This window comes from Oncorhynchus kisutch, unplaced genomic scaffold (assembly GCF_002021735.2).
Source record: "Oncorhynchus kisutch isolate 150728-3 unplaced genomic scaffold, Okis_V2 scaffold1501, whole genome shotgun sequence".
In the NCBI taxonomy this organism is placed as follows: Eukaryota; Metazoa; Chordata; class Actinopteri; order Salmoniformes; family Salmonidae; genus Oncorhynchus; species Oncorhynchus kisutch.
The window spans coordinates 30,550-50,420 of record NW_022263446.1 but is presented as its reverse complement, the minus strand read 5'-3'; the positions used below and the strand labels follow the sequence as shown (position 1 = coordinate 50,420).

At 44.5% G+C, this 19,871-nt stretch overlaps 1 long non-coding RNA gene across 1 annotated transcript; it reads right to left on the bottom strand.

The window, feature by feature from the left end:
• Positions 1-493: 493 nt before the first annotated feature.
• On the bottom strand, positions 494-6,240 carry LOC116366481 (uncharacterized). The gene is made up of 2 exons (XR_004208282.1): positions 5,804-6,240; positions 494-728 (listed from the first exon to the last, which is right to left on the bottom strand). It is a non-coding gene; the product is annotated as an uncharacterized LOC116366481 (long non-coding RNA).
• Positions 6,241-19,871: the final 13,631 nt, after the last annotated feature.

The window sequence follows — 19,871 nt, the reverse complement described above, 5'->3', positions numbered from 1 at the left end:
ACAGCTATAAGGCTTCTCTCCTGTGTGTGTTCTCTGGTGTTGAGTCAGATGGCTAGCTTGAACAAAACTCCTCCCACATTGATCACAGATATAAGGTTTCTCTCCTGTGTGTGTTCTCTGGTGTTGAGTCAGATGGCTAGATTTAACAAAATTCCTCCCACATTGATCACAGATATAAGGTTTCTCTCCTGTGTGTTTTCTCTGGTGTAATGTCAGACCGCTAGATGTAGTAAAACTCCTCCCACATTGATCACAGATATAAGGTTTCTCTCCTGTGTGTGTTCTCTGGTGTAATGTCAGACCGCTAGATGTAGTAAAACTCCTCCCACATTGATCACAGCTATAAGGTGTTTCTCCTGTGTGTGTTCTCTGGTGTACTGTCAGAATGCTAGATGTAGTAAAATTCCTCCCACATTGATCACAGCTATAAGGTTTCTCTCCTGTGTGTGTTCTCTGGTGTTGAGTCAGATGGCTAGCTTGAACAAAACACCTCCCACATTGACCACAGCTATAAGGTTTCTCTCCTGTGTGTGTTCTCTGGTGTATTTGAAGTTCTGATGAAGATTTGCAACCTTTCCCGCAGTCAGAGCAGCAATGAGATTTCTTCCCTGTGGGTCTCTGCTGGTGTTTCTTGAGGTGTTTTGATTTGGAGAGACTCTTCTCTACCCTGTCAGCATCATGAGGTTTTTGAGGCCCCCCAGAGGATCCACGATAGTCAGGTCCCTCTCCTGTGGGAACAAAAAGTCAGACAGGTGGTTTAAGACCCACAACAGCAAAAATACACTGTAAAAAGGTGATGCCAACAGCGTAGCCATTATGTTGTCCAAACAATGATGTCTGGAATGAATGTGAATTATTTGACATTCGTCTTAAGACAATCAAGTGAACAACAGTCATATTTTGTCTTGTTTTCCCATTAGTGGTAACATCGATGATTGTATGCAAGAAATACGTTTTTAAAGTTGTTGAAATCCTAAGCAGTGTGCCAGACAACTTTTGGTCTCCAATATAGGCACATTTCAGTAGGTCTATGTTGTTAGGTGAAGTTATGAGTCTACAGTAGGTCTATGGTATTGGGATAACTAGCGGTTTCTGCAACCAAATTGCGTTTTAGCAAACAGAGGGCGATGCAGAGAGCGATGCACCTATTTGGGGATGTCTGAAAGTATTTAGGCACCACCACTAATGATTTGTGGAGCTTCTCAAAGTAATTTTCTCTTCACCTCAAACAGCAAGTAAACAAAGTCTTACAAATACTTTAACGAACTATTGATTAGAGTAAAATATTTCCAGCTCTCACTCTTGATAACCACTCGACATGAAAGGGAAAAAATGTAATGCTCTGATCCAGCGGAAATGTCATACAATACCTGATTACTTCTTATCCCTTTCACAAGTAGCCTACAGCTGTGTCTGTCCCAAACTCTCTGGTGCGGGAAACTGAGAGCCCAGAATATTTTATACAATGTTGCTATCATGTTGTTTCAGACAGACCTAGGTGATAGAACTTTAAACAGTGTATCAACTATGTAGACAGGCCATGCTCAGACAATGTGATTTATTTTTATCTGGATATTTTCTAGATGTTTTTATTTGTTGGCTTTAGGTAGGCTATTTTTACATAGTTGGCAATGGCAATAAATTATATAAATCTAAATAATGTTTATTTCTATGTATATAGAATATAGATCAGTCACAGACAATGATTTTGAGATACGATAAAAAAATTAAACTGTTCCAGTAAAATGTGAATATGAAAATCATAACTGGCACCAGATCAGTAGTACTGCTGTTGTAGTCTATTACTGGAAACTTCAGGAGCATAACGTCAGAATTTAAGGCCAGCAGCAGCGGGAGGAGGAGTTTTTTTTCTTCTTATGGTTCGGCTATTTTGATCTCTGGTTCCCTGATTTTTTTCATTGGCAAGATTAGCAAAATTTAGGCATGATATACCAGCAGCGAATGCTGACATTACACTTCCAAGTGTATCTGACCAAATTATGAAAGAAACATTGTAATTTAGAATCCATAAAGTCCGTGTGGAAGAGGTGAAAAAAGTATTGTTGTCTATCAACAATGATAAGCCACCAGGGTCTGACAATCTAGATGGAAATGAATGAGGATAATAGCGGACGAAATTGCCACTCCTATTTTCCGTATCTTTAATTTAAGCCTACTGGAGAGCGTGTGCTTTCAGACTTGGAGGGAAGCTAGTCATTCAATATGTCCTATGCTCTGCATAGTTAGCTCCAGGTAAAATGTTGTACTTATTCAGCCATTCTGTGACCAAAAACAAGCTACATATGGACAGTGCCAAAATAAAAAGACTCTGGAAATGAAAAAGCACCGCAACCTAGCTGGAAATGGGACAAACGGACCCCCTCTGTGGTAACAGACTGGGACGATTTGTAATCAAATCTAATTCCAGGAACGGGGTTTATATGAACCACAGAGACTGTGTGGGATAATAACATGGCTCTGTCCAACCCTGCTTGTTCCCTCGACTCAGCTACCAACCAGCCATCTCCAACAGGGCCCTTTACCTGAATCAATAGACACTTCATAGTGAGCTACAGGTAGCAATCAGCCATGAATCCCAATAATGAGCCACCTATGGGAGGGGTATCCCCTTGTGGACAAATATCTAAATGTATTACTGCTACCCTGGGGAGATTGATATACCCCTTGAACATCGGCTCCAACCCTCGTTGGATGTGGCAGGGCTTGCAAATGATTGCAAACTACAAAGGGAAGCACAGCCGATAGCTGCCTAGTGACACGAGCCTACCAGACGTGCAACATTACTTCCATGCTCGCTTCGAGGAAAGTAACACTGAAACATGCATGACAGCATCAGCTGTTCCAGACGACTTTGTGATCACGCTCTCCGCAGCCGATGGGAGTAAGACCTTTAAACAGGTTAACATTCACAAGGCCACAGGGCCAGACGGATTACCAGGATGTGTACTCCAAGCATGCGCTGACCAACTGGCAAGGGTCTTCACTGACATTTTCATCCCCTGTCTGAGTCTAATACCAATATGCTTCAATCAGAACACCATAGTCCCTGTGCACAAGAACACTAAGGTAATCTGCCTAAATGACTACCGATACGGAGTGGACGATGGTGAAGAACAGTGGAGTGAAAAGGGCTAAAGTTGGTAATGAAAAGCAGTTTATGGTCGGAGTGGGAATTATCAGCAAGGATGTTTTTTGGGGGTGACCGGTTTGCGGTCTCAAAGATGGTGAAGTGGAATTGGTTCGAGTGACCAGGAGCGGTATGATGCTGATTGTGTGTCAACAGCACAAAAGGAGAAAGCTTATTGTGGTTTAGGGATAACATTTCAGGAAGATGCATGTTGATTAAAACAAATGATAGACGCAAGGTTTTACTGTGGTTTGGTGAAGTGGTTCTCCCATCTGATGTAAAACCTGGGTAAGTGAGATCTACAGAAGCCGCTGCAGTGTTACAATTGTAAAAAAGGTTGGACATGTTGCAAGTGTTTGTTGAAGGAATAAATATGTCGTAGTCAGATGAAGCATGTTGTAATTGTGATGGGAATCACGTTCCCGAGTTCCCGGAGTGCCCTGTACGGATGAATGATGTCACAGTAGCTAGGATGATCAGGCCCATCCAGCAGGTATCCTATGTGGAGGCAGTGAAAATAGCTGAAGGAGAAGAGAGGAGAAGGTAGTGGATGTCCCACAGTCTACAGTAAAGCCATGCAGGAGAAGGATCCCAACACACTAATAGTGAACAAGGTGGACTTTGTTGTGTTTATAGCGCAAGTGATAAATTGCATTAATAAAGTATTAGCAACCTTCGTTCGTCTAAAACACGCAGTTTCCGCATTAGCTTGGAGGAGTTTCTACAACAAAATTGTGTTTGCATTGCCCTCACTGCCGCAGTGATAAATTGCATTAATACTAAACTAATAAAACATCTAAGAAGCTAGACATCATTGTGAAGGCAGCAAATGGATTTCTGGATCTCCAGGACTTCAGACAAAATGTTACAGGGAGAACTGAATTTAGACGTTCCAGCCCTCTCAGGTTCATGAACCTGTGTGGGGATCTGAATAGTACCATTTTTGTTCGAAATTCAGGGTAGTGGAGTGAATTTGGTTCGTGTTTATTTTAGGTAATTAGTAAGATTTGTTAATCCCATTTTTTTGCATTTTGGTTACTGTAGGTGGCAGCAATACACCTGATGAGTGTAGTCTGACAAACCTCAGCGAAGAAGACATGGTAGGAACCAAAGTGATGGTCAGTATTTCCAGTTGATCCTAATTAGATGTTACATTACATGTTGTTTTCTTACTTCATGTAGCCTGCTAGCTAGCCAACATATTCATACTTCGCCTACTCCTCTCTGATAAGATACCGTTGCACAAACATGCTTCTCTAGGCCTACAACAGCACTGGTACCAGGCAGTATTAGCTAGCTACGTTTACTCTGACTCTTAATACATTTAGTAAGCTAGCTAGCCCGCTAACTAGCGATTAGCACACAACATTATTTAAGCAACACCTTGCTAAAAAAAATACAATCTTTCACCTTTAATGTAATGGCATGAAAATAATTGCCAGAATATTATACAATGACTTAACAGCTCTAACAATTTGACCCCAACAGGAAATCTACACTGGCAGTTATAGAAAGACCCATTTACTATATAACCATTGATTTTTGAAGAATAGAACTTACAAATGCCTCAAATGTTTCTACCATATTACCCCACCAGAAACCACTGACACCAGCCATATTCAACATGTGTTGACTGTTATTAAATCCATCAGTTTTTCTGCTCTCTAATCAATTCAACAAACATTGGGTAGTTAGTTAGAATATAGTTACTAGACTAGCAAGTTTGATGTATAAGTAGCCAACTAACGTTAGGTAGCTAGTTAACATACCAATACACTGCTGTAAAGATATGCTATGCGTTTGGTAAGGATAGTGTAGCTAACATAACGTGTAAAGTAACTTATTTCAAAAGTCATTACTTTTACATTTCCTTAAAATGTTCTTAACATTTGTCATAATTATTTAAAGCAGGTCATTTGTATCGGCTCTCGTTGAACTTCTTCCACCATTATTTTCCACCATTTTCTTCAAATCTGAAAATGATGTGAAGCCACACCCATTTCCTGAAGAATTGCATTATGCACCCTAAAGTACTGCGTGTATATGTCATATTTTGGCGAATTTAGTACAACGAATTTTGGCATACTAACTACATCATACTATGACCAATAAGCACACTATATACTCCATTAACATCACAAATAGTACGGTTAGTATGAGTATTCTAACACAGCTCAGGTCTCTGGGAAGCCATTTTGTTTGTTTAAAAACTAGGTGGCCCCTTTAAAAAAGCCACACAACAATCAATCAACCAATCTGCAGTTCAACCAATAACAAAGCTGTAATTACACCATTATTTTGGTAATAAGATGGATGGGGCTGGAGAAATGTAACTACTCAAATTCATAGACAGACCTATGGATGCAAGGACTGACCATCCATGATAATAACATTATAGTTTTAACCATGTTGAGGCTATACAGTGTTGGTTTACATTGTTTCTAAACATTGGAGTAAAAAAAGCTTATTTGGGGTTCTGATGGGGTAAACAGTTGAACTAAGCTCATAAGGCATGCGTTATATTCTTCAAGAACCAATGCCTATAAATAAATAATTTACTCAAAATATGGATGTAGCAATTGCAAATTTCCCCTTTAACACCACACATCAGTTCAACAACCGCAGAGTTTGTGCTTCTGTTAAGACAGTACTTACTAGTGTTAATCAGGGCCCGTTCATCGTTAGAACCATCGGACGCCTTAAGATGCGTTTGGGAAACCGGGCCCAGATATCCAGTTTGCTCCTCTTCTTCATTGTTCGATGAGACAGTCACCTCCCCCTCCACTTCTTTCACTGAAACGTCGTCGCCCTCTTTCATTCTGAACGAGTCTTCCTCTTCTTTAACTGAGACGTCTTTCTCTTATTCTTTCACGGTAACAGCCTCAACCCCTACTTGTTTTTGTATTGTAACAGCCTCCTCCTCTTTCACGAGAGCTTCCTTCTCCATCCAGCAGACCTCCTGTTCTTCAGCAGGAACGTGGTTAAGTTTGAGACTTAACCACGTTAATGCCTCATGCTATGAGGCATGTACTGAAGTCGCTAAGCGGTATAATTCAAAGCAGTGTCCCTTTATCAGCAGCACGTGATCAATGACGTCTGAAGAATAATTTCGTTGAACACCTGATTGGTTTTGATTAATTTGGGCTCGTTCGACATTGCAGCCGACAGTGCAGGTGGCTGCTGACTGACTAATTTACAAATCACCTTGCATCAGAAATAACTACTCATTATTATTTATAAATGTATATATGACATAAAGACTACGCTGCGGGGCTTCATCTATACTAATGTGGCTGTTCTAAATTCTGTGTCTGAGTAATGAACCTATTTTTGACACAATTGGCTGGAAAAGAGCCAATGCTTCAGGAAGCTTTGTTTCCCCATCACTACTTTTCAGCATGTTTTCTGTGAATTAGACTACGGGAGTTTTGTAACTTTTTCCACCTTGGCTTACTGTTAGTTGGGTTCTAACTGGTCTCCGGTAGTTGGTCTCGCTGACCATAACTGTACTATGCTGGTTAGACTAATAGCTAGTTGGCTAAATAGCTCGTGTTAGCTGGCTGGCTAAGATAACTGCATATAGCTAACATTCTTTGATATTTGGTTAGATGGAATTATGTATTTCCAAAACTGTGGTTTACTTTAATCACCCAAGTCATGAGCGCAAATAATTTTTAACTTAAAGTTCTACATTTGAAGTTATTTATGTTGTAGTTGACATCATAGGGAATAGGCTGGTCCTGTATATTACTTCACACCTGACTTTGGCATTCTTCTGAATTCTGATTGGTTTAATGTAATAACTCCAAAAATAGAAGTGTGAGGTGTTACTTTGCATTGGAAATGTTAAAATATGGTATTTGATATTTTATAAACAATACAAAACATACAAACATTCACTGTCCAGACCCACTAGAACACACCCCCATCTCCATTAACTACATCACACCTGTCCAGACCCACTAGAACACACCCCCATCTCCATTAACTACATCACACCTGTCCAGACCCACTAGAACACCCCCCCATCTCCATTAACTACATCACACCTGTCCAGACCCACTAGAACACACCCCCATCTCCATTAACTACATCACACCTGTCCAGACCCACTAGAACACACCCCCATCTCCATTAACTACATCAAACCTGCCCAGACCCACTAGAACACACCTCCATCTCCATTAACGACATCACACCTGCCCAGACCCACTAGAACACACCTCCATCTCCATTATCTACATCAAACCTGCCCAGACCCACTAGAACACACCTCCATCTCGATTATCTACATCAAACCTGCCCAGACCCACTAGAACACACCTCCATCTCCATTAACGACATCACACCTGCCCAGACCCACTAGAACACACCCCCATCTCCATTAACTACATCACACCTGTCCAGACCCACTAGAACACACCCCCATCTCCATTAACTACATCACACCTGTCCAGACCCACTAGAACACACCTCCATCTCCATTATCTACATCAAACCTGCCCAGACCCACTAGAACACACCTCCATCTCCATTATCTACATCAAACCTGCCTAGACCCACTAGAACACACCTCCATCTCCATTAACGACATCACACCTGCCCAGACCCACTAGAACACACCTCCATCTCCATTATCTACATCAAACCTGCCCAGACCCACTAGAACACACCTCCATCTCCATTAACGACATCACACCTGCCCAGACCCACTAGAACACACCTCCATCTCCATTATCTACATCAAACCTGCCCAGACCCACTAGAACACACCTCCATCTCCATTATCTACATCAAACCTGCCCAGACCCACTAGAACACACCTCCATCTCCATTATCTACATCAAACCTGCCCAGACCCACTAGAACACACCTCCATCTCCATTATCTACATCAAACCTGCCCAGACCCACTAGAACACACCTCCATCTCCATTAACGACATCACACCTGTCCAGACCCACTAGAACACACCTCCATCTCCATTAACTCCATCAAACCTGCCCAGACCCACTAGAACACCCCCCCATCTCCATTAACTACATCAAACCTGCCCAGACCCACTAGAACACACCTCCATCTCCATGAACTCCATCAAACCTACCCAGACCCACTGAACACACCCCCATCTCCATGAACTCCATCAAACCTGCCCAGACCCACTAGAACACACCCCCATCTCCATGAACTCCATCAAACCTGCCCAGACCCACTAGAACACACCTCCATCTCCATTAACTACATCACACCTGTCCAGACCCACTAGAACACACCTCCATCTCCATTAACTACATCAAACCTGCCCAGACCCACTAGAACACACCCCCGTCTCCATTAACTACATCACACCTGCCCAGACCCACTAGAACACACCCCCGTCTCCATTAACTACATCACACCTGCCCAGACCCACTAGAACACACCCCCATCTCCATTATCTACATCAAACCTGCCCAGACCCACTAGAACACACCTCCATCTCCATTATCTACATCAAACCTGCCCAGACCCACTAGAACACACCCCCATCTCCATTAACTACATCACACCTGTCCAGACCCACTAGAACACACCTCCATCTCCATTAACTACATCACACCTGTCCAGACCCACTAGAACACCCCCCCCATCTCCATTAACTATATCACACCTGCCCAGACCCACTAGAACACACCCCCATCTCCATTAACTACATCAAACCTGCCCAGACCCACTAGAACACACCCCCGTCTCCATTAACTACATCACACCTGCCCAGACCCACTAGAACACACCCCCATCTCCATTAACTACATAACACCTGTCCAGACCCACTAGAACACACCCCCATCTCCATTATCTACATCACACCTGCCCAGACCCACTAGAACACACCCCCATCTCCATTAACTACATCACACCTGCCCAGACCCACTAGAACACACCCCCATCTCCATTATCTACATCACACCTGCCCAGACCCACTAGAACACACCCCCATCTCCATTATCTACATCACACCTGCCCAGACCCACTAGAACACACCCCCATCTCCATTAACTACATCACACCTGCCCAGACCCACTAGAACACACCCCCATCTCCATTAACTACATCACACCTGCCCAGACCCACTAGAACACACCTCCATCTCCATTATCTACATCACACCTGCCCAGACCCACTAGAACACACCTCCATCTCCATTAACTACATCACACCTGCCCAGACCCACTAGAACACACCCCCGTCTCCATTATCTACATCACACCTGTCCAGACCCACTAGAACACACCCCCGTCTCCATTAACTACATCACACCTGCCCAGACCCACTAGAACACCCCCCCCATCTCCATTATCTACATCACACCTGCCCAGACCCACTAGAACACACCTCCATCTCCATTAACTACATCACACCTGTCCAGACCCACTAGAACACACCCCCGTCTCCATTAACTACATCACACCTGCCCAGACCCACTAGAACACACCTCCATCTCCATTAACTACATCACACCTGCCCAGACCCACTAGAACACACCTCCATCTCCATTAACTACATCACACCTGCCCAGACCCACTAGAACACACCCCCATCTCCATTAACTACATCACACCTGCCCAGACCCACTAGAACACACCCCCGTCTCCATTAACTACATCACACCTGCCCAGACCCACTAGAACACACCCCCGTCTCCATTAACTACATCACACCTGCCCAGACCCACTAGAACACACCCCCATCTCCATTATCTACATCAAACCTGCCCAGACCCACTAGAACACACCCCCATCTCCATTAACTACATCACACCTGCCCAGACCCACTAGAACACACCCCCATCTCCATTAACTATATCACACCTGCCAGACCCACTAGAACACGCCCCCATCTCCATTAACTATATCACACCTGCCCAGACCCACTAGAACACACCCCCATCTCCATTAACTACATCACACCTGCCCAGACCCACTAGAACACACCTCCATCTCCATTAACTACATCACACCTGCCCAGACCCACTAGAACACACCCCCATCTCCATTAACTACATCACACCTGCCCAGACCCACTAGAACACACCCCCGTCTCCATTAACTACATCACACCTGCCCAGACCCACTAGAACACACCCCCGTCTCCATTAACTACATCACACCTGCCCAGACCCACTAGAACACACCCCCATCTCCATTATCTACATCAAACCTGCCCAGACCCACTAGAACACACCCCCATCTCCATTAACTACATCACACCTGCCCAGACCCACTAGAACACACCCCCATCTCCATTAACTATATCACACCTGCCAGACCCACTAGAACACACCCCCATCTCCATTAACTATATCACACCTGCCCAGACCCACTAGAACACACCCCCATCTCCATTAACTACATCACACCTGCCCAGACCCACTAGAACACACCTCCATCTCCATTAACTACATCACACCTGCCCAGACCCACTAGAACACACCCCCATCTCCATTAACTACATCACACCTGCCCAGACCCACTAGAACACACCCCCGTCTCCATTAACTATATCACACCTGCCCAGACCCACTAGAACACACCCCCATCTCCATTAACTACATCACACCTGCCCAGACCCACTAGAACACACCCCCATCTCCATTAACTACATCACACCTGCCCAGACCCACTAGAACACACCTCCATCTCCATTAACTACATCACACCTGCCCAGACCCACTAGAACACACCCCCATCTCCATTATCTACATCACACCTGCCCAGACCCACTAGAACACACCTCCATCTCCATTAACTACATCACACCTGCCCAGACCCACTAGAACACACCTCCATCTCCATTAACTACATCACACCTGCCCAGACCCACTAGAACACACCTCCATCTCCATTAACTACATCACACCTGTCCAGACCCACTAGAACACACCCCCATCTCCATTAACTACATCACACCTGCCCAGACCCACTAGAACACCCCTCCATCTCCATTAACTACATCACACCTGCCCAGACCCACTAGAACACACCTCCATCTCCATTAACTACATCACACCTGCCCAGACCCACTAGAACACACCCCCGTCTCCATTAACTACATCACACCTGTCCAGACCCACTAGAACACACCTCCATCTCCATTAACTACATCACACCTGCCCAGACCCACTAGAACACACCTCCATCTCCATTATCTACATCACACCTGCCCAGACCCACTAGAACACACCCCCGTCTCCAGCGCCGCATCAGCACCATTTTATTTCTCTCCGTCACTTTCAACTTTTAGATAATAAAGCCATTTTACCTTTCTATTGAATTAACAACAGAGGATTGGTTGATTTCCAGGTTTGTACTATAATATTTAAGATGACTGATTAGAAAAGTATCATCCAACCATCGGGTATCTCACTGCATCCTCATATTCCATGTCTTGAAATATACAGACAGACGGATCAAAAGTCATTTTACATTGTATAACTGTACTTCTGACAGCCAACTTTCTAACTCCTCCCATAGCTTTATGACGTCATAACATTCCCAGAAGGATTATTGAGTCATTGTTAGTTTTACACTTAAGATATGACTCTGCCGTTGTGCTGTAGAATTTGTGAATTTTGTCTCTTGTATAATAAGGGACTATCATTTATCCCAACATCACAGGCCACAGACATTGATACAGTTAAAGACTTCCAAAAGTGTTTTAATGGGATTTCTCCCTGTGCACCTGCTAATGTAAATCCATTAAATGAGACAAGTTACCAGACAGGACATATTGCTGATGCTCTTCCCATTGATAACCTGAATGACAATTAACTTGTGGGTGGTGGTGGTGATGACGGCCTATTGGATGATGTCGTCCATCGGGATTCCCCCCAAGAAAGAAGACGCTCTGGATTGATCGCTGGAGTCAGATGTGAGGGAGGAGGTTGATCATCAGGAGTCAGATGTGATGGAGGAGGTTGATCATCAGGAGTCAGATGTGAAGGAGGAGGTTGATCATCAGGAGTCAGGTGTGAAGGAGGAGGTTGATCATCCGGAGTCAGATGTGAAGGAGGAGGTTGATCATCAGGAGTCAGATGTGAAGGAGGAGGTTAATCATCAGTGAACCTCTAGGATTACACAATACCCCGTAATGACATCACATTACCCCATAATGACATCACAATACCCCATAATGACATCACAATACCCCATAATGACATCACAATAACCCCATAATGACATCACAATACCCCATAACTACAAAGCTAAAACAGGTTTTTATAAATGATAAATTAAAAATGAGATTTTCTTTAAAAAACAAGGATATTTCTAAATGACCCCAAACTTTTGGACGGTAGTGTATAGACCTAGTCTGTTCATTATATACATCTACATGATGTATTGTTATACCATGTAGGAGCAGTATAGACCTCGTCTGTTCATTATATACATCTACATGATGTATTGTTATACCATGTAGGAGCAGTATAGACCTAGTCTGGTCATTATATACATCTACATGATGTATTGTTACACCATGTAGGAGCAGTATAGACCTAGTCTGTTCATTATATACATCTACATGATGTATTGTTACACCAACAAAAAAAGGGAAATTATATTGTTTATACTGATACAATTGCTCAGAGATTTAGTTTAACATGTAATTCTCAAAAGGTAGGGGTCTGAATTATTGCCACCTATGTTTTCAATACTCCAGCACCCTCCCCTCGGGAGGATAACGACACTGAAATGTTTTATGAGATTAGAGAACACATTGGGTGGGATCTTAGACCGTTCCTCCATACAGAATCTCTCCAGGTCCTTGATTTATTTTGTCTGCGCTTGTGGACTGCCCTGTTCAATTCAAACCACAGGTTTTCAATGGAGTTCAAGTCCAAAGACTGAGATGGCCGTTGAAAATGTTGATTTTGTGCCCAATTAACCATTTCCTCGTGGGTGTTGATGTGTCTTGCTGGAAGATCCACTTATGGCCAAGTTTCAGCCTCCTAGCAGAGAGGTAACCAGGTTTTGGGCTAAAATATCCTGGTAGTGGGTAAAGAAAAGTTTATTTACTTATTTTATACATACATTTTTGCTCATCTTTATCAAGAGCATCAATAACTAGGTGCTTATTTTGATATCTAGTTATTTGACTGAATCAGGAATACAGATGTGGAGTAGATGGAGAGTTTGTTTTAAATTCTCATAAAAAAATCAGAACTAATCAAACAACACTTGTTGCTCTTTGTACGTGTTGATATAATATTCTTATTAAATGGAGAGGAAAAAAACCTTTCCCTAAACTGCTTTATAATATTATAATTCATTGAAGATTTTAAAAATAGTTTTCCCTCCTCAACTGTGTTTCCTCCCTCCAGACAGCAGATGGCGATATGGTTCTTTCAGGCGATGTTTCTACTGTGACGTATAATCTAGTGGACGGAACGCTTCTTCAACAACTGCAGCCACCTCGTTAGCTCGCCAGACAACAAAGTCGGAACATTCAAGTTCTTTGGGACAATTTCGTGGTTTATTTAGCAGAGAGGTAACCAGGTTTTGGCCTAAAATATCCTGGTAGTGGTTAAAGTTTATTTATTTATGACATATTATACATACAACTCACTAGCTTCTAGAACTCTCTCTGAAATGTGCTGTATAAATAAAGCTTGATTAGATTTTTTACATATTTCAAAATAAATTAACCCAATGACTGACAATCAACAGACTTTATTGTTTTTTATTTTATTAAAAAAAATATATATATATATATATAAAAAGCTCCAAAACAAATGTTGTGAAACCATCCAGTTATTGAATGAAAACCACACTGCTGCTACTGAGCAGTAGAACAAGCGGGTTGGGCTGCAATTTGCAGTGAATTCAATGGAAATGTGACCACAAGAAGAAACAACAACTTCAAATGAGATATCTGCATTATTATCATGATTACAAGAAGAAACAACTAGAGGGGAGATAGCTACATTATTATCAGGATTACAAGAAGAAACAACAACTAGAGGTGAGATCTGCATTATTATCAGGATTACAAGAAGAAACAACTAGAGGTGAGATATCTGCATTATTATCAGGATTACAAGAAGAAACAACAACTAGAGGTGAGATCTGCATTATTATCAGGATTACAAGAAGAAACAACTTCAGGTGACGGAACTCCTCAGCATCAGGAGTTGATGGACACTTGATGGGAACATGACATCCATCTAACCAGCCAATCACTCCTGGGAACTGCCCATACTCAGAGAATTTAATTTGATAGTTGGCTTGACCAGCAGCTTCAGGAAACGAGATGTAAAGACTCAGTTCACAAATGGCCCTGCAGTCTTTGTGAACAATTAAACACACAGTTGCTTCACTGGCACCACACAAATCACCAGTTTCACAATGAAAGATTCCAGATGCCAAAAACCTCAAAGTGATCAGAACTTGGAGAGAATTAGGTGAAGGCCTTCCTCTTTGAGACAAAGAGGAAAGTCTAGGCTCAAGCAGAGATTCTCCAATGCATTATCTTTGTACTTAGGAAAGCGATCTCAAAGTAATGTAATGGATGACTCCTATCCACCAGTACTGGTCTGGCATCTGTAGTGCATGTTGGTCTTCATTTAGACATTCCACATAGTCCAGGCTCCCTCACAAACAGCATAAAGCAGAAGTTCAACCTGCCTCTTTCAAAGATTAATTTAAGTTTCCATTTAGTCCTAAAGTAGCTCTAATCTGCCCTCTTGCAATCGGCTTTGTTTAGTCCAGAACAGGCTAAATCTACCACTATTTTAAGAGAAGTCTGTGCAAGTCGCTTTGCGATAAGACAGCTCAAACAAGCATTTTAGTCTGGGACTAAGCTTCAGATTTGCTGAGAAACCGGCCCTATAATATGACTAAATGTGTTGCAGCGGCAGTCAAGAAATGGAACGGCAATGCCACAGAACATGACATAAGCAGAGCTGTGGGAGACCACCTCAAGCCCCTGGTAGAGCCGGGGGTGGTGTTTACCACTCCACCATGCCTTCAGCAGGCTGGGAAAGTGGGATTGATCTGTTTGATCCATTTGTCTGTTTCAGTTTTCAGTAGTTTGATCCTTTGATGTATTGTTCATTTAAACATTTCTCATCTTCAAATGTAAAACTTTTTCATACTAAGACGGAGCCGATTGGTTGGTCATTGGTTTAATTTATCAATATGTTCAAACCAAGCTTGAATAATACAGCACAATTCAGACATGGATGCAACGCAATGCATTTCACAGGAAAAACAACAAACAAACATACACAGCAAACAGAACAACAACTGAAAGACCAATGAACATTAAGGAAATGCCTTTGATTAACAAGAACTGGATGCTACAACCCAAAATATAAGCTTGTTTTACTACATTGTTTGTTACATTCCCCAGCAAGAAAACCATAAACGTCACTTAAATAGAAGAGGGAACTAACAAAGTCACTGACAACAAAAACTAAACAGGTGGGGTTTTAGGAGGGATTCTGAATGACACTATGAGGGTGTCCACTGAAAGGTGACTAGTAACAACAATTGGGACCTAAAAGACACCCACTAAATCTGCCCAAGAAGAGGCAAACAAAAGAAAAACTCACAACAAACTTACAGGCAGGAAGCAAACCAAAAAGGTGGTTAAAATAATTTATTACAATCAATACCATTCATACTATTACAAAATCATAATTCTCATTCATTCTTAATTAATTCTATTTACAAAAACATCAAACAAAACTCAGGGGAGCATCGTCCCTCCCCGTCATACCTAACCAATACCTAACCCTTTCCCTATCTCCCCTTCCCTAATCTATCCCCTTACCAAACTCACTCTAACACTCCCAGCCCTAAACCCCCTTTCCACCTCTCCCGTGCCGCATGCTTCCCCCACTTCCTCTCCTCCCTCTTCATCTTCCCCCTCAAATCACCTTCCACCCTTCTCACTATCCCTTCCACCCCCCAATCTCTCCCTGTCTTGACTAAATTCTGCCTGGCTTCCCACAGTCCCTTTTTAAAGAGACTCATGAGAAGCCAGAGCAGAAACCTGTCCCTATCCGTTCCCTTTGCTCTCCCTACGCCTCTCTCTAGCCTAGCCCATGTCAAAACAAAATCACTCCTAACCACACCTAGCATCACCCGTGCCCTAGCCCAGACTAGTCCGGCAAAGGCACAGTCCCAGCAGGCATGGCGCACAGTCTCCTCCCTGCCACAAGAGGATCTTGGACAGGTGGGGGATTGCACCAAACTATACCGGTACAAGATGGCACGTACCGGCAAGCACTTATGGAGGCCCAACCAATTCAGGTCCTTGAGCCTGTTGTCCAGGCCCCACGCCTGCACTCCCTCCCAGACCCCTGACGAGATGCCCGCTACAGGCACAGGACTCCCTGCCTGCCTGACCTCCTCGTACAGGTGCCTGTGGTCTAAACCTACTCGGGCAACTTCAACCTTGGGGTGCGCACGCAGCCACTTGGCTGCATGGCCAAAGTGCCACGGCAGCTGTTCCGCCCGAGGACCCGCGTTAGACCACACCATTACGCTTCTCGCCTGATACGAGAAGAACACCCGCAGGAGGTAACCGGTAACCGCTCTACATCTATTTCCCTTTCCTTAAATAAACCTTGGAAATGATCAGTTGTCACCCTGACCATTTCCTCTGGTTTACTTACTATACTACCATTTTCTTCCCTAACTCCCTGCATTACCTTCCTACTCTGCCTGGCCCTAACCGACTTAAAGAACATAGCGGAACAAGTCTCATTATGTTCTAGAAAGCCACTATGCGCACGCTCCAGGAAAGCTCGAGCCTTCTGCTCCTGCAGCTCCCTGAGCTGCGCCTTTAGGGCTGCGAATCTCTCCCAGTCAATCGACCCGCCGAGGTTGCCTGCCTCGTACTCGAGTTCAATTAACCTTTGGATACGATCCACCTCCCTCCTTTCCTCCCTTTTTTTCCTTCTACAATATCCTATTATAAAAGCCCTTATCCTCCCCTTGACTAAATCCCACCACTCTAACACCCCCTCGCACATGGACCGGAGGCCGTCAAGCCTCCGAAAGAAACAAAAAAATGCGTCAACGAAAGCCTGCTCCTCCAGTATATCCCGATCTAACTTCCAGTACCCCCTACCGAAGAGGCAGACTGGCGACCCCACCTGCAGGAACACCCCGTCGTGATCCGTGAAGAAAACAGGCAACAGCCGCCCAGACAACTGACCCAAAGACCTGGATACAAAAATGTAGTCGAGCCTCCGCGCAACCCCCCTGGAGTTGCGCCATGTAGGACCGACCATTGCCGGAGTAGTGTGCAGGCCACCATCAACCAGACCATGGCAAGCCATTAGCCCAGAGATGGCACCTGCACTGCTATCACCGCCTACCCCTAAATCTATATTAAAGTCTCCTCCTATCACCAAGTGCCTGTTTGTAACACACAGGGGCGCCAGACAGTCCACCATCTCCCTCCTGTCTGCCGCCACCTGTGGCCCATACACCCCAATGAACCTATATCTAGCTCCTCTAAACTTAACATCTATCCCCAAAACTCTACCCTGCATTATTACAAAAGTGTTCTCTATTTTAACCTCTCTATGCCCACACAAAATCCCTACTCCTGTTGAGTGCACCCCTCCTATGCCCCAAAAAGATTCCCCCTTATCCCACTCCCTCTTAAATCTACACACATCCCTCAGGTGAACCTCCTGTAAAAAACAGAAATCAAACCCCACACCCTCTAAATAACAAAAAACCGCCCTCCTTTTAACATTATTCCTTAACCCCCTAACATTTAGACTAAAAAAAGAAACAGAACTATTCATTTAATTATTAACAACAAATAAAAAACCCAAAACCAAAAAAAAAACAGGAGACTCACCCGATGCTCCCCTGGTCCATCTCCACTGGCGGGGACGTCCTCTCCTCTCCTGACGCCCCCCCGTCCTCCATCCCAACCCATGACCCAGGCAGTGTGTTGGGTCCTCCCTCCCCACCCACCCACCATCCCCCCCTCCCCGTTTGCCTCGGGGCTGCATGTAGGGGACCCCATCTCCCCAAACAGGAGTTGGGATTCCCTCTAGCAAACAGCCCACTGACCCCTCACTGGAGTCATCCACTAAAATGCAAGGGGCTGAGGCAAACCGGGAGGACAAATTACCCTCCCCCCCGCCACTCTCTTAGCCCCCCCCTCCCTTCCTGCCAAGCTCCCCCTCTTCATCCCTTTCTTCTTTGGTGAAGGAGGTAGCGGGGAGACACAACGTCCCATCCCCGCTAACTCCTCCACCAAATCCCTCATTTCGACCTCGAGGAAGCCTGGCAGGCTGTCCCCCCACTCCTTCCCCCCATCCCCCCCCTCCCCTCCCACCTCCACTCCTCCCTCCTTCTCCGTCACTGTCCCCGTTCCCTCTTCCACTCCTTCTCGCACCACTGTCCCCTTCACCGCTCCTTTACGTTCTTCTGCCTTCTTTTCCTTCTCCTCTTCTTTTCCACTCTTTCCTTCTTCCCGCCTCTTTCTTCTCATTTCTTCCTTCTTTCCATCCTCTTCTCTTGCCTTCTTTTCCCCTGTGCCATCCGTACAATCCGCACGCGTCCTTTCTTTCCTCCCCCCATCCCCCGCTCCCCCCCCAGCTGCAGACGCGTATGACCTGTGACGATCCGGGCAATCACGCCACAGGTGTTCTCTGGAGCCACACCCGTGGCAAGCCTTGGGCTCGTCACACTCCCTGGCCTCGTGCTCTTCCGACCCACAAAAACGACATTTCTTGTTACTGCACGAGGCCAGGGTATGGCCGTATACAACGCCTGCAGAACGGGGGCTGACGTGCATAGTATAGGGTTCCCCTGTCAGCCCCCAGGGAGAACATTGCCGGAGGATGGAGGTAGCCATCCACACTCTTCGGGGACTCCCTGAGTAACGCCTGGAGAAACGCCCAGGGAGTCCCTGAGGTACCTCGCTGAGGAGACATTGTCCATGTACCTCCCCAGAAAGGCCCTCACTTCTTCGTCCTTCACGTGCGGATTGTACATGGTTACGGTGACCACCCTGAAGTTGTTTCTTGCCAGGCTGGTCACCGTGTAATGACACAGGGGACCTTCTTCTTTCCCTTCCGTCACCGTCTTCATAATCTCATTGTGTTTTTCTTCCAAATATAGGGTTACATCAAAACCCTTCTCGATTGGGTTCCCCTGAAGGCATAGAACATCTTTAACCTTCAATTTTAGGTGCCCCATTAGGATGTTCCTCCCGAAGGTTTCTCTCCCCCAAGGCTCCATCTCTTTTCCCCGCCAAGAAAAGCGCACAGTGTTGGCCAGTCCAATCCCCGGAACCGACGGTCCAGATTTACTTTGCGCCATCTCCTCACGGACGATGGCGCACCCGTCCCACCACCTCAAACTTATAAACAGGAAGCAAAAAAAAACAAAAAGGTGGAGAAACTAAAGGTGTTGACTCTCCACATCTATCAAGACAACTGGAGCACTGGGCCAGACACTCTTAAATAGAACCTGGACCAGCTCAGGTGAAACACTTTCCCACTAATGAGACTGACAAGCCAGCACAGGTGTAACACATACTGACTAACGAGGTGACACCAATCAGTGCGTCCTACGTGCTAACGAGCTAGACGTGCTGAAGTACAACCTCAAAACATGGAATGGAAATCCATGTAAAAATGTAAATCTAAATATATTGTTTTGTAATTTTTTGCTTCTAGAACTCTAGTCTTCCTAAAACTCACTGGC